The 11,211-nt window shown below is 58.5% G+C and overlaps 1 protein-coding gene across 2 annotated transcripts in view; it reads right to left on the minus strand.

The window, feature by feature from the left end:
- ARAP1 (ArfGAP with RhoGAP domain, ankyrin repeat and PH domain 1) overlaps window positions 1-9,811 on the minus strand; it is a 61,759-nt gene extending 51,948 nt beyond the window's left edge. For both annotated transcript variants that reach the window (XM_046685226.1, XM_046685224.1), the window contains exon 1: window positions 9,707-9,811. The gene's annotated coding sequence lies outside the window, so the exon portion shown is untranslated. The remainder of the gene's footprint in view (window positions 1-9,706) is intronic.
- Window positions 9,812-11,211: the final 1,400 nt, after the last annotated feature.

Raw genomic sequence — 11,211 nt, forward strand, 5'->3', positions numbered from 1 at the left:
GGAGCACACCCAACAGGAGCACACCAGGAGACCCGGGGCACTCCCACTAGGAGCACACTAGGCTCTGGCTTGGTCCCCTGCCCCTCAGTCACAGACATACTTACTGGGCTGGGGACTTCCCAGACAGGGCAGGGCAGGGCAGGGTGCGCCTCCCCCCACGGGCAAGGGGGAGCCTGAGGTGCTACAGGGTAACTCCAAGAAGATCCTCCTCTGGGATCACTGCCCCCTATGGGGGGGGAGGGGGGACTCAACACGGTAAATGAGGCAGAAACAGGGCTGACCACAAGGAGGGTGGGAGTGCACAGGGCTGACAACAGACTCCCAGGCAGCAGGAGTGGACAGAACCAGAGTCGCAGACTTGCCCAGGTGACGGAGCCAGGAAGAAAAGGCTACTCGACTCTACCCTCTCTGAGCTGACCAGGAACCTGATGTGCCTGCCTACCCCAGGGGCCTGGGGCTCCTCTGCAGCCCAGGAGAACACAGACCCAGACCCGCCCCCTTTCTAGGTGGATGCAGAAGCCAGAAGATACACGGGCCCCTTGCTGCTGGCACCTGAACGGGTAAGCTGCCCATGTTGGTGGGGTGGAGGTGACCAGACAGGCAGGGCAGAGGCCCGAAGGGAGAGAGGGAGATGGGAGAACCAGCCGCACAGACTAGGGCCCCCAATTTGATGTGTGACCTCAGCCTCCCGCCCATATAATCAGACAGCAGACAAGAAAGACTCCCTGACTCAGCCTCTTTTCCCCAGCTCACAGGGAACATTCTAACCCACTTATCCAACCCAGCCATCCCCGCTTAAAACAGAAGGTTGTGGTTATGGAGTGCTTACCATCTACCAGGCCCTGTGCTAAACATGTTACATGGATTGTTTCATATAATCCTTACAATAACCTAGAAAGTGGATGGCTTCAGACCACTGTACAAATGAGGAAGAAACAGAGCCTCAGAGAAGTTAAGTAAATTGCCCAAGATCACACAGGAGCTAGAATCTGAACCAAGGGCTTCCTGGGACCCTCCCTCCACTCCATGTCTTAAGTGGGGACAGTGCGGGGACAGGTAGGGACCAGGGAGGACACAGGGAGGTCAGGCGGAAGAAGGAGAGGAAGGATGAGCGCAGGCTGAGAAGGGCCTTGAAGACCACGCTAAGGCGCTTGCCCTTACTGTCCAGACAGCAGGAAGCTGTGAAAGGCAGCAGGGTGTTTCAGGGGTGGACCACGGGCAACAGACAGGCAGCAGACAGGGGTCCTGCTGCTGCAAGGCAGGGGAGTTCAGATGACTTCTCTGAGTCTCAGTGTCATCATCGTATAACGTGGACTATGACCCCTCCACCTTGCAGGCTTGTGTGGAACAAATGTAAAAATGTCTTCAAAACAGATCCCAAATCTGACCAGTTCTCGCTCCCCAGTGACTTCTCACCTTCTCAGAGTAAAAGCCAAAGCCAGCACGTGCCTCCCAGGCCCATGTGGCCTGTCCCTGCGGCCGGCCGCTGCCACACTGCCGCTATTCCAGCCCACTCCGCATGCTGCCACCTCTAGGCCAGGCTGGGCACGGGAGCTCCCCGTGCCTGGAGTGCTCCTCCAGACACCTGTATGGCTCACTCCCACGTCCCGCACCTTCTCAAACACAAGGCCTTCTTTCCCTAACCACTCTACCTAAAAAAGTGCCCCATCAGGCTCTTATCCTGTCTCAGTTTCCAGCATCCCACTTATCACCGTGGGACACTGAATGATCTACTCATTTGTTTATTGTCAGGCTCCTCAACAGGAAGGCAGGGGCACTGTCTCATTCACAGCTCCATCCTCAGCAGCTAGAAGTGTCCAGTAAATGCTCGATAAATATGTGTGAGCACGAATGGACATCCACCAAGGCCTGGCTCACCCTGCTCAGGAGCAGGGGACAGGGCCCTGGTAGATGGCTGGGGAGAGGGAGGGCTGGATGAGGCAGGTGTCAAGGTTCAGACCGGAGATCTAGGAGCCACATTTGACTCTGAGGCTCTGTGGCACCCTCCGTGGCTGGGCCTGCCCCTTCTCTCCACCTTGTAGGTTGCCCCAGCCACTTCCTGCTGTGCTGGCCTGATAAACACTGCTGGGGGGGGCCCTCACCCACAGAGGGGAAGTGCTGACTCTCCGACCCCCTCATGCTGCCCATCCCCCAACCACCCCCCAAGCATTCCCCCGGAGCAGGTCAGAAGCACCTCAGACTTCCCAGAGCCTGAGACCAACCACCGCACCCCCTAACTCAAGCCAGGTGCTGGCTTTCCTCTGCCTGCCCACTGCTTCCAAGGCTGCCCCTCATCCAGCGGGGTCCAAGGGCCTCCACCCTGTGGTTCCTGGCCTTACGCCTCCTCTCCGGTCCCATTCCCTCCAGCTCCAGTGCCTGACACTTTGCCTCTGGGACTTTGCTTAAACTGTTCCCTCTCGTGGAACCTCTTTCTCTACCTCACCATTCAAGGTGAAGTGTCACCTGCTCCAGGAAGCCGTCTCTGGCTCCCATGGTCACAGCCATGATCACACCAGGATGTCACTATCTGTGACTGTGTCACATACATACTCTCTCTCTCTCACCCCTAGCCGCGGCTGGGTGCTCCCTGAAGGGGAAACCAGGATGTGATTCCTCTGCGTCCCCAGCTACCAGCCCGAAGTCGGCACACAGTGACTATCTACGACTGAATGAACATCTCCCAATGTTACACGTGGCGAGCAAGTAGCCCAGGCAAGTGATGAATGCCCAGTCATGGTGCAATCAGTGGCCAAAGCATGGCCAGAACCTGGCCTCCAGCCTCCCAGACCAGGTGCCTCCCTTTCCCCTAGTGCCCGCCCAGTTCCAGCCCTCCCCTCCTGCCCGCCAGAGCCCTGCCTTCTCCAGGCACCCACGGCCCCAATCACCTGCTCCCTAGGCATTTAGAAACCACCTAATCCAGCTCTCCTCCCTCCAGAAGGGGAAGTGAGCCCCAGAGAGGGGAAAGAACTTAACCAGGGCCACACACCGAGGCAGGACCTGGACCCAGGACCCTAGCCTGCATCCCCAACTTCCACCAGCGTGTTCCTTGGAAGACCTGGGAAGGGAAGGTCCCCTCAGGTGATCCCAGAAATACTGCAGTACCCCCACCTCCAACCAGGCTAGGCCCGCCCTGCACCGAGAGATGTGGATTTTCAGGCCACAGGCAGTAGAGACAGACAAGTGTCCTGGTTCACATCCTGGAACAGAACCACCAAAACCACTAGATGCTTCCTGGATCTTCGGCCTCCTAAGTCTTGGCACGTGCATCTTTCGAGCTAAGAAGGAAACAGGAGAAGGAGGAACAGCCCCGTCTGAGGGGAGAGGTAGGCCTTTAGCTGAGGCTCTCGTACCACTTCACCAAGCAACAGAAGCCTCAACCCAAAGCTGTTCTATTGTCATTTGGCAACCTTTGGGAACAAACGGTCACATTTTACTGCAGACCCACACAGCGGCCCCCCTGGATGCGGGTCCCCACTCAAGTGGGTGAAAGCCTCACCAGCTCACACATCAAGGGGTGCAGTGCCAGGCACCTGCTACCCCAACCCACTGGGACACCGAATGCTGATCACACACACAGAAGGCAAAAGCACAGGTCCTCCAAGGACGTGTCTGGGCCCGCCCTGGAGTGTGGACCCAGAGAGCACACATGTGTGCACACAAGCACACGCATAGTCCCCTCCAGAGGGAGGTGGTCTCACCCAGCCAGTAAGTCTTCCAGGAGGAAGGCCCTCTCCTCATGGGGAGGCATCAGGCCTTCTCCCCACAGGGCAGCTCCCACTCCCATGCCCACAGCCTTCTGAAGGCAGTTGCTGTGTTCACAGGTCCAGACGGGCACTGGAAGGAGCTGGGAGAGGCACTGAAATACTGGAAGGCCCTCAGCCGAGGCCAAGCCGCCCAGCCTCAGGCTCCTGGGCTCAGGTCTCCGTCCACCACTCTGTTGGGGTCCTTGAGCTTGGCTCTGACCCATCAAGGTTGGACCTGGGCCTGGTGAGCCACATCCCATGCCAGCCCCAGGAGGATCTGGTTCGCCCAGCGGTGTGGCTCAGACCTTGCTATGTGACCCAGCCAGTCACCAGCCCTCCCCAGGCCTCCCCTCAACCACATCCTGGTATGCAAGAGGACAATCCCATCACAAGCGAATGAAGAGGAGGCCTGGCCCCTGTCTGTCCCCTCCCCGCCGCCACCAAAATGGCTATCTCTTCTTCTACCACCTAGTCCCTGGCTCTCAGATTTCTCGAATACACAGCTGGCTGTGTATGCTGGGGGTGGTAGTGCAGACAGCACACAGAGCCAGGAGGCCAGCTGGGCCACTGACTCCCCCCAAGCAGCCCCGAGAAACTCTCCAGGCTTTGTCTGTCTGGCGCCAGCAGGTCAAGGTGTGGCACAGGGCTCAGCCTCAACTCAGGGTCTACTCAGCCCAATCCGAGGCTTTGCAGGCTCCTGGAACCTAAAATTTCAGAAATTCGGAAGCTGGGAATTGCCCGCACATAAAACCCTAGAATCCTTGCATCCCTGATGCCTAGAATCTCCCTCAGAATCCTAAAATTCCCGCTGCTCAACGTGAGGAGAGGGAGGGCGGCAGTGGAGAGGAACAGAGAAGCCTCATCCACCCTGTCTGGCTGGTTCTTGTCCTGACCTGTCCACACCTGGGGGCGGGAGGGGGCCTGAGACGTCCCAGGAGCTGCTACTTCCGGCTACCTCCCTGAAGCTCCAGGGAAGCTGAGTCCATGGAATATAAGCGACCAGCATGAGGCGTCTCACTGAAGTGGAGGCAAAGGCCAGACCATGGGTTCCCAACCCCAGGCCTGACTATAGGTAGAGGCCCCCACATTACGGTGGGAAGAAGGGGATGCCCAGGGGCAGGGCAGGGCCCTCTGGGGAAGTAGAGAAGGTGGCAGAGGAGACTCAGCCCCCTGGGGGAGATACGCAGTGGTAGCTCAGCCCTGCTACCGCTCACCATCCTGGGAGCTGACCCACCCCAACAGTGGCCTAGCCAGGAGGAGGCAGGGCTGGGCCAGGCTCCCCAGGAGCCCTGGGCAGCTGAGAGTCCAGGTGTGACCTCCAGCTCCCTGCCTTGGGAATGGGGACAGAGCGTTGGCCATGAGAGGTCCCAATCCTCCTCTCCCTCCCCCTTACCGTCACAATCTTTGCCCTCACGACAGTGGACAAAATGAAGAGGAGCAAGATTTTGCCACATCCCTGGGTGTGGGGGTTGGGGGGAGCTCTCCCTGAATCCTTCTCTGGACCCGTCTGGCCCTGAGCACCACATACTTGACCACAGCTGGTCTCTGCCTCTTGGCCTCTCAGCTCTGGAACCATGTTTCCCAGATTTGTTCATTCAGTCACTGAGACCCAGCTGTACCAGGTCCCAGGCACCTCGAGAGGAATCAGGATCCCAGTTTGATCAGGGAGAAAGACTTGGACCCTGTGACAAGGCGAGTGGGCAGTGTCTGAAGGAAGCTCAGGGCTTCAGAGGCCCAGGAGGCCCTGCCCAGACAGGAAGGTGGAGCACAGGCCTCAGAGTCCCTGCCTGGGTACCACTCCCAGCTCCCCCTTCCCTTGGCTGAAAGACCCTAGAAAAGTGACATAACTTCTACTGACCTCATCAGCACAACGGTCTGAGAGAACCGCTGTCTTCAACGAAGCCCAGAGAGAACAGGACAGGACAAGAGCAGTCAGCAGACCCCAGGAGGTGTCCACCCTAGGGCTGGGCCCATGGGGGCTCAGGACCTGACAGCAGTCAGTCCAGTCTGTGAGCAGGATGCCCTTGCAGGCATCCCACCCCCACAGCTGGTCACCAGCAATGTCACCTGACCAGGTGGCCCTCCAGTCCCTGCCTGTCACCCTGACTGGGAGTTCCCAGGGTAGAACAGGGTTTGGATCTCCTCCGTCTGCAGTGCCTCCCAGTGCTCAGGGTTCTCACTGCGAAGCAATAGAAATTCAGACTCTCAGCATCTCTATGTAATGGAAGATCTCAGGCAAATCACTTCACCTCTCTGGGCCTCAGTTTCCTCATCTGTGAAATGGGAACAGTACCTACCCCATAAGACTACTCTTGAGGATTAAGTGAAATCAGTATATAAAATGCTTAACACAGCGCCTGGCACACAGGAAGCTTCCAAAAAACAGTAGCAACAGCAACTATTATTATTGCTATTAAATAATAATTTTGTTATTGCACTGGTCACTTAATGCCACATCCCCTCCCAGCCACTGTGATTGTCCCAATGGTCGGGGACAAATGTCCTATTTATGGGACAGACTTTTCCCTTCTGAACTATGCTCCAAAGGCGGAGACAGAGAGGAATTCCCCTCGGGAGGAAGGTCATGCAGACGACCAAGCAGGCACTGCCCCCTTCAGGCCGTCCCTGACACCTGGGGTCATCAGCTTCCTTGGGCTGGGACTATCCTCCTCAGAGCCCTGGTTGGAATGGACAGGTCTGGGGCCCCGAGAAGGTTGGGGTTACGTGGATAAGATGTCTCCTCTGATCAGGGCTGGGGGTACTGGTGTTGAGTCTGCAGTAGGCCCTGAGCTTTGTGGGGAGTGCACTTGTAGGGGATCTGAGGGCCCCTCATATCCTGCTGCTGTTCAGACCCCCCTGAGGCAACCACCTTTAGCACAGAACCCCTTCCTGAAACATGAAACACCCCTCTGCGCAGGGCTGAGGAGGGGAAAGCACCCAGCCTGAGTGAGACCAGAGGAGGGGTGAGAGTGGCCGCCCAGGGACTGGACTCTGCTCCAAAGGGAGGGCCCTTTGTCCGGCTGGCGTGGAGCTCTGCTCGAGGCTGCCTGGGCCACCACCCAGGGGAAAGCCCCTCACTGTGGGGACCCTGGGCTGAGCTCAAGGGGTGAGGTCAGGCTTGGAGAGGGGAACCAGGCCAAAGGAGGCAAACACCTGGGTCCTGATCCTGCCTCTCCCACTTATTTGCTGCAGCCTTGGGCAAGTTACTCAACCTCACTGTGCCTCAGTTTCCTTATCTGTAGAATACTACCTAACTTCTAGGATTTGGGAGAGGACAAAACCAGTTAACAAACATAAAAGTGCCTACAACTGTGCTATGCTCTGGTTGCCGACACTGTCATTCTCCTTGACATTATACTCAGCTCTCTGAGGCTGTTTCTTCCTCTATGTTACTAGAGGTTAGCCTGGTCTCATGGAACGATGGAAAGTTAAATAAAGTGACAAATGTGCAGTATCAGGCATGTGGTAGGTACTCAAATCAAGGAGCACTCCCTCCCTTCCCCCTCCTTTCCCCAAGAGGGCCCAGACTAGGAGTCAGGGTCAGTCCTGACCCCCACCAGTGCTCACTGTATGATCCTGGCCCAATCTCTGGCCCTTGGCCTCAGTCTTCCCATCTGTGAAAAAAGCTTCCGCACCAAGTGGTCTCTGACTGTCCCTGGCCACATCCGTTCCAGCCTCCTCTCACCTCCATTTCCTCCTTCCTTCTCTGTTTCCAACTCACATCCCACTGCACCCCCTCCTGCTACAACAGAACCCTTGGGAGCCGAAAGTGGGGTGGAGGGGACGGCTGGTGGGCAATGGGCACCAGCCCTCAAGCAGCCCAGGGCCCAGCCCAGGCCCCCAAGGGTTAAGATCCAAAGCGAAGGGCAGGGGGCCAGGGTCAGCGCTGGACTGACGGGCCTGGAGCCCAAGGCCTGCATCCCCTCCCCCCACCCTGGGAACAGAGGCTACTTGTTTGGGCATCAGCCGGCTGGCTTTGAGCTTGGCCAAAGGGGAGGGGAGAGGGCCCCGGAGAGTGGAGGGGACTCCCCTCTCTCCAGACGATGCTCTAGGCTTAGTACTAGGCTAGTCCACCACTGGCCCCTAGGACTCTCAGAGGCCCCTTACCCCTCCGAACTGACCCCTTCCCCCCAGGTTCTCCCTTTTCTTCACTCAAACACTCACTGCTGGGGACAGGACTTAGACTCAGGCCCAATTCTTGCCCCAGCACGGTCTCTCTTGGAGCATGGGATCAGGGCTCATCACTCACCTTGCAGATGGGGAAATGAAGGCTCTGAGGAGTTTGGGGACCTGCAGAGTCACACAGTGTTTGGTGGCTGCACAGGAACTGCCCCAGGCCCCAGCCATCCCCATGGTTCTGCAGGCCCATTCCTTAGAGACCTCCAAGAAGGCCTTTCCTAAGCTGCGCCACCTCACAGGACTGCCAGGCCAGGCAGGAGGAGGCAATAAATAAGCAGCCCACCTCTGAAGTCCCAAAGGACCTAGGAGATTTGCATGGGGAGAAAACTTATAGCGGGGGACACGCAACCTGCACAAGGGCTGAGGCTTGATGTGTGGAAAAGCACAGCTGGAGCCCAAGAGGTGGTGGAGATGAGGCTGGGGCCCAGTGGGGAGGCCTGAATGCCCCAGTGAAGCCTGGGGGTCATCTGGGCCCCCGGTGGCCTCTGCCCACTTTCACTGCACCAGTTGTCTGTCTGGGACAACCCCCTCTTGCCCTACCTCAATGAGCAAGCAGCAAATGGGGAGGCAGGGTCCCCAAGCCAGTGTCTGGACAATCTCAAACCAGCCATGGGACATGGGGATGAGTTCTCTCTACACTCTGCCCCTGCTGCCCCCACCAGCCACACCATCTCCTTACCATGCCTCAAACACACCATGCCAACTCCCACCTTTGCACAAGCTATACCCTCCTCTGGAGGGTCCTTATCCTTGTGAATTGCCACTTAACTGCTAAAGCCCATTCCAGTCCTCTCCTCCTCCCCCGGCTCCAAGAGTCCCAGTCCCTGATTCCCTCTCGGGACCTGTCTGCACCTGTCTTCAAGACTCTGCTGAGTTCCTTCTACCCTGTAATGAGCTTGCTGGGAGGTCTCCCCCAGCCTGGGCGCTCTCTGCTCTCGCAGGACAGGCATCCTGGTGCCTCTGTCTGGACCCGGCTGCTCAGCACTGCAGTCAAATCCTTTCCTGACTACCTCCACCTATCTGTCCCACCCTGCAGCCCTCCCCCCAGCCCAAACCTGGGGATCAGAGAAGGCTCCCCAGGACAGGAGCTTTGGGGCGGGGGGAGGGGGGGTGCATATGCCAGAAGCCGCACTGTGATGGTTCCTGACCAGAGTTCCCCAGCACCAAAAACCACTCCCTGCCCCACAGTCTCCACTCCAAGTCTGCTCTCTCCAGTCCCAATAACCCACTCCCGGCGTGACCCCATTCAGTGAACACACACCTCCTTCTTTTTCCAGCAACTGGGCCAGGTAGTGGCTCTTGGGAGGCCATGCCCCCATTTACCGGTGGGGAATTGAGGTGCAGAGGCCGGAAGTAGGCTGCCCAAGGTCGATGGAGCCCCAGGTCCACGGCACAGGTTATAGGAATGTGCAGAGCTGTAAGGGTCTCCGCGCTCAACGGGACAGGAGCCTTTATTTCACAGGTGGGAGAAGCAAGATGCCCGCGGTCAGGCTGGCTCTGGACCCTGGGAGCCTTCACCGAAGGGCTAACGGCTGGAAGCCCCGTCCCGCCAGGGCGCCCGCCTCCCTACAGTCTCTGACCGGACCGCGCATTCTCAGGAGGCGACCCCCACCCCCGCCACCAGACAGGAGGACAGACAACACGACCCGGGAGAAACGCCCGCGGAAGTTGGCGCCGGGCGCAGAGCCGCCGTGCGGCCTCGGCGTTCCCTTCTGCGGAATGGGGGAACTCCGGGCCACACCTGCGAGGGGCGGCGGGGGGCAGGCCCCGGCAGCCGCACTGACCTGTTCCGAGCGGAGACTCCACGCGGGGACCGGGGTCCCGGCGCCGCCACCGACTCACTCCGTTCCAGCCAACTCGCGGCCGCAGGCCGGGCGCGCCCACCCCGCCGGGCGCTTCCGCCCGCCCCACGTGACGCCCCGGGGGAGGGGGGCGGGGAAGGGGCAGGGACACGCCCCCTCCCCGGCCCCGCCCAGTCCCGGTCTGCGAGTCGGCGGGCCCGGGCAGCTCTGGGACAGGTCGATCTGTGTGTCTCCCCTACCCGTTTCGCTGCTCCCAGGTCCGCCTCTGTCTCCTGAGGCTCAAGTCTAGCCCCCCATCTCCCACCGCTGCCCGCTGAGTCTCCATCTTTTTCTGAGTCTTCCTGCCTCTTGCCACCTCTCTCTGGTGACTGCCCCTGGGAGGGATGAGCCATGCAACCCCATCCTCCCCCCAAGGGCCCAGACACCCAGAGCTGTAAGGGGCGCGGTTGGAGGCAGGACGACCAAGGTCCTTGACCTCCTCCTCCAGGAAGTCCTTCCCCACCTCATTCTCCCTGAATACACCATTTCTCTCCCGGGGCCCCCAACCCCCAGAGGCAGGGTGGTGGGCAAGAGTCCTGCCCAGTCAGAGGGCCCAAGGATTCCTTGGCTGAAGCCTGCACCTTTGCTGGCATAGAGATGGGGAAACACACACACATACACAGGGGGGCCCTGGGGTTTGGCAGGCATTCCTACATCCTATGTCCAGGGCACCTCTGGAGCCAGCCAAGCCAGAGACCTTAACTTCTCTATGCTTCTATTTCTCCAAACGCCCAAAGATATTTGGAAGAACAGCTCTCACCAGGGTGTAGCATGGGGGCTTACTCTGAGATTGGGATTAATTTGAGCACCTACTACATGCTAGGCCCAGTACTGGGCAGCTTACTCCTTTATCTCAATCCTCATACCTCTGCTTAAAGGCAAAAATCACCACCTCAGGATATGAATTAGGAAATGAGGTTCCAAGAAGTCCAGGACTTGCCCAGAGTTACAAAGCCAGTATTGGGTAAACCTGGGATTGGAACCCAAGTACAGGTGAGTTATAGAATCTCCCGCCTACCCCACACTGGACTTTCACTCTGTCCCTCTAGGAAAGGGGCAACTCCAATTAGCCTCGTCAGGAAGACACAATCTACTTGGAGTTGCCCCAAAGGGGAGGGCAGGGCCAGACCTGGGGAGAATTTCCTAGCCCCAAACTCATTGGGGTACAAAAACACTGGAGAAGGGCAGAGCACAGAGGTGTCCCTGGGGCAGCAGAGGGCATCTGCAGGCCGCAGAGAACAGGGGAGGCCCAGGTGTCCCTCTAGACCTCAAGCAGCCAGGTGAACACAGGACTGGTATCTGACCACTGGCAAGGGGAGGGGGCCCCACCCATTCAGTTAACACAGGCCTGAGGTCTTCCAAATGACCAAGGGAAGGCTCGAATCACAGGGCCTGGTCCCAAATCTGATGACCCTCACCCCAAACCCCAACCTCCCTCCTCCAGAACA

This window comes from Equus quagga, chromosome 14, assembly GCF_021613505.1.
Source record: "Equus quagga isolate Etosha38 chromosome 14, UCLA_HA_Equagga_1.0, whole genome shotgun sequence".
In the NCBI taxonomy this organism is placed as follows: domain Eukaryota; kingdom Metazoa; phylum Chordata; class Mammalia; order Perissodactyla; family Equidae; genus Equus; species Equus quagga.